General features: G+C 45.2%; 1 long non-coding RNA gene and 1 other non-coding gene across 2 annotated transcripts in view; both read left to right on the forward strand.

Annotated features, from left to right (window-relative positions):
* LOC111746454 overlaps nucleotides 1-2,444 on the forward strand; it is a 4,014-nt gene extending 1,570 nt beyond the window's left edge. Inside the window, exon 2 of the long non-coding RNA XR_002783117.1 lies at nucleotides 2,048-2,444. This is a non-coding gene — a long non-coding RNA (uncharacterized LOC111746454). The remainder of the gene's footprint in view (nucleotides 1-2,047) is intronic.
* Nucleotides 1,879-1,948, forward strand: LOC111746463. Its single transcript, XR_002783121.1, has one exon. It is a non-coding gene; the product is annotated as a small nucleolar RNA SNORD123 (small nucleolar RNA).
* Nucleotides 2,445-4,232: the final 1,788 nt, after the last annotated feature.

Genomic DNA, 4,232 nt, shown 5'->3' on the forward strand with positions numbered 1-4,232 from the left:
AAATCGGACGAAGCAGGAAGGCAGGTCAGGCGGTGAGCGTTGAGAGAGGAGCTCCTGAATGGCCAATGTCAACTTGTCCAACTCTGGGCCAGATGTTACTTGTTGCACTTTGCAGAATCTTTCGGCTTTTTTGAGCAAGTACTCAAACGACAAGATTCATAACTGGAAAGCAAAGTACCTTTTAGGGCACCTAGACTATGTTACTTTGCGGCAGAACATTGGTTCAAACTCCGAAGGGTGGCGCGTGACCCTTTCTGTCTGGATGAGGGTGAGGACAGTCTCTCCTGGCCCTTTTTTCTCCATCTTGGCTTCAGAGGATGGCTTTAAAGTTCCGGTTGCATAAGGAAACGCATGAACGCCCCACCACTGCCCTCTCTTAGCTAGTGATGTGGGATGCCTGCGTGGCCCGCATTCACACATCACTCCAAAGCCAGTATCAGGTCGTTGGGGTGGCCCACACCGGAAATGACCTAGTGTGCCATTGAGCTTGCCCGTGAAACAGAACCCATCACTGGCTGGATGGTGTCATAGCCCCACAGATTCAAGAGAATGGCAGTTGAAATACAAACTGACATTGATTCGTAGAAATATTTTTTTAATAAAAGAATTAAATGAAAGCAATGCTGAAGGTTTCCACGGAAGCCGAGCCCAGCCCCAAATCTCCAGTGTCTCTCTCACACTGGCGATGAGCTGCTTGGGTACGCAAGGCCCCGCTCGGATTGCCTTTAACACATCAGAGAGGAAAAGGCCAGTAGCTGACATCACTTTGGGAAGCGTTGTTCCCTGGGCTGTGGTGGGGGCTCTGCGCTGGTGCCCTGTGGCTGCCTGACTCCTGAGACCTTACCCAACCGCTGAGTACTTACTTCTTCGTTGCTTGGCCGGAGGGGCACTAGCTCCATTCCTGACATTCTGATCCTCTTGCCTACGTGGCACAGAGGCCTAGGAGCAGCCTGGGAGGGGGAGGAGGAGGCGGGCCAAGGTCTAGCAGAGCTGCTCTGTCCCTGTTGGATGGGGGAGGGGAGGGAAGACACTACCTTACACTTGACCTTGCAGCTCTTGGGTGGGTGAAACTTTGGAGCCTCCAGCCGCCAGGGCAGAAACAGAAATTAAGATCCAGATGTGTTTACTTAATCCTTGTCCTTGCCCCTCAACATCGCAGCTGAAGGCATGTACACTAAAATAAAATTGAAAAATATCTTGGCATGTAGAGAGCTAAGCAGTGGGAAGAAAATAGCTTTTTCTACGCTGCAATCCAGGCGGGCTGATAAGATAACGGTTAACTGGGTGAATTACGTAACTCTACGTGTATGTGGGGGAGGGACGGCAATTTCACAGGCAGTTTATGGCTACACCCAAGCATTGTTAAAATCTGTATATTTAGCGATAATGAATTACAAATTAATAATAAGAAAGGGCGAGAAACCAAGTAACAACTTAGAGCGCACCCTTAAAGTGACATGACAGTAAACCGAGGTCGTGATTTCCCTTGTGACCTGGGAAAAGTTCCTTAACTTTTCTGAACTTCAGGCTCTTCATCTGGAGTGTAAACAAACCTGTAGGGTGTGTCCTTTGTAAGCCTTGAAAGAGAAAGGAGGTGACAGGAAGTAAGTACTACTTAGGGCCCAGCCCAGGAGGCTCTCTACAATAAATTTAAGTATCCACAGGTGTTTCCATTTTCCAAATGAAATTTCTCAGGTTTTTTAAAAGTTTTTGCTCACCGAAGAACTTCCTACATTAAGCTGCTTCTCATCCCCTTGTAGTGATAATTTCAAAACAAAATCGTTTAGTTCTTTTCCTTTAAAAATTGTGGCTGTCCCCAAACTGTCTTAGGTTAGCTATGCACATTTTGTAAAAGAATGAGAAAACCAGCACACACTTGGTGAAAAGGATGAATTCTGGGGTGCTGATTCATGTGACTTGAAAAGTGCCATCCATTTCCTGATTCACCTCAATTTCTGTGTGGCAACATGAAAGATCTCTTGTGTCTCGGAAATAATTAACCGGGTTTGTCTTGTCTTTATTTCCCTCCCTTGTGCTTGAATTTCAGCCACCTCGCTAAACTGCCACCTCAGAGGGGAGAAGCAGGGCTGGGGCTGCAGAGAGCGCCCCCTGGAGGAGATGAAGAAGCTGCTGTGATCAGGATCCACCTTACAGGGAGCTTCATAGCTGCAACCTTTACAATGCATGAGGCCGTATTAGCATCGTGACAAACCTCAGTCCAGAAATCGTGGCCTCTGGACGTTTACATTTTGACTGGCCTTCCCCACAAATGAGCCAGGGGATACATCACAATCTCATCCACAAGTGTTCCCTTTTTACTCGTTCTTTTCTTAGATCACGGCATTTAAGAATTGAAGAAACTGCTAGATCCTCTGATCAGCCCCATTAGTTTTTTTCTTAAAATGGCCAAATATTAGTAAAACTATATGCAGTTTTATGCCTCACTAAGACTGCCTAGTGCTGTTTTTTCGTTCGTATATTTTAAGTATTTGAGAGAGCCATAATAAGGCTACAGATAATGCTGCGATGCTCCCAAAGTTTCGGCAGAAGAAGAATCCAGTGGGAAGATTTCAGGGAGCCATCAGCCTCCACTTGAGTCTCGAACTTCCCAGAAACTATAAGTTTCTCTGACCCTTAGAAATGCCCACTGCCATGGCAGAAGTAAGCAGACCAGTTTTATTCAAAAAGAACCACCTAGAAACTAAGAATAGAAAGAAAATAGTTATGGCACATCTGAGAATGAGCATAAATAGGCATGAAATGAAGTGCAGGGTCCTAGATCTTAAAGAGGAGGGACCAGGTCAACCACGAGGGCACCTGCCCGCCAGCCCTCTGCCAGTCCGTACACTGGGCCCTCCATCACGCCCCTTCTCTGAAGACTGAGCTCCACCCATGTCCATCCAGGGCCTGCGTCAGGCCTCCCATGTTCGTCGGCAATAAAGAGGACATTGATAAATGAGCATCAAATATATCTTTTTCTAAAAGTACAGCCAGTTGTTCCATGAAGGTACACACAGAGCGACCTGCTCCCCCAACCCAGGTGGACCTTGCTCACCTCTGAGCTCTCTCGAACTCACTCCACAGGCAGAAACCACCCTCGCCCACCTCAGGGCCACATTCAAGGGAGCAACCTGTTTAAAGTGTGACCACTAGGAGCCACAGTGAGAACTCAAGGACCCAACAGCCGGAGCATACATTCAACAAGTGTCATTTATTTTTTACTTAGAAACGTTTAGTAATTCGTCTCACTTTCAGTAAGGGCCTATTAATAAAAGACATTGTATTTTACTTCAGCTATATATCCGAAAGACCAAAGTAGTCTAGAAATCTGGGAGCATTTTGCCCTGTATGGTTAAATTTCTAGATATATTTTTCTAGCAGCCCAGTTTCCTGAAATTAAAATTGTAGTGCTCAAAACATCTCAAGGTGCCTTTTTATGCAATGAGACAGGGAGAGGGGAAAATCCTAGCTTAAAAAGACATTTGGAATACCTAAAGGAGATGTAGATGGGTTGTGTGGAGACAGAGCATCCGTATGGTTTCTAGACTTATTTTCTGACATGGAGCCTTGTCTGTATCGTGAGAGTCTATAAACCATGGATGGCTGTATGTTTAGAAAAAGATAAGTTTGATGCTCATTAATCAACATCCTCTTTATTCCTCTGTCTTTGGAAATAGAGATTTGGGGGGAAATAGGTACGTTTGGAAATAAATTTTCAAAAAATAATATCCATCCTGCATGCAATTAGAAATACAAGTTAGTAACTGCCTTAGTTTATCCCATCATTTGCCAGGGAGATTAGCTCAAAATGACCTTGAGTTCAATGAAAAGATTATCTACTAAGTGAAATTGCTAAGTGTCTCCTGAAGCAAATAAATGGGACAATGAACTGTCAAGGATTCTGTCACCCTTCTGTCAACTCTCATTTCAGACTTTCCTTTCTATTCCTATTGCTGTCACCTTAACTCAGAATGTCAAAACACCAGTGCCTCTTACTGGTCTACCAGTCTCCCTGTGACTCCAGTCTATAACACTCTCCCACAGTGATCATCCCCCAAACAATACCTCCCCCATCATCCTTAATAACACAGACGTGATTTTATTTGACTTGCGATCTGCCTCGCTTAAAAAAATGGTGGGGGGGGGCAACTTCCTTACAGCTAGGCGTGACCATGGAACTTAGCTGTGACCAATACGACATAAGCTCTTGGGATATCAAGAAAGGTTTCATA

Source organism: Pteropus vampyrus, unplaced genomic scaffold, assembly GCF_000151845.1.
Source record: "Pteropus vampyrus isolate Shadow unplaced genomic scaffold, Pvam_2.0 Scaffold190, whole genome shotgun sequence".
NCBI lineage: Eukaryota > Metazoa > Chordata > Mammalia > Chiroptera > Pteropodidae > Pteropus > Pteropus vampyrus.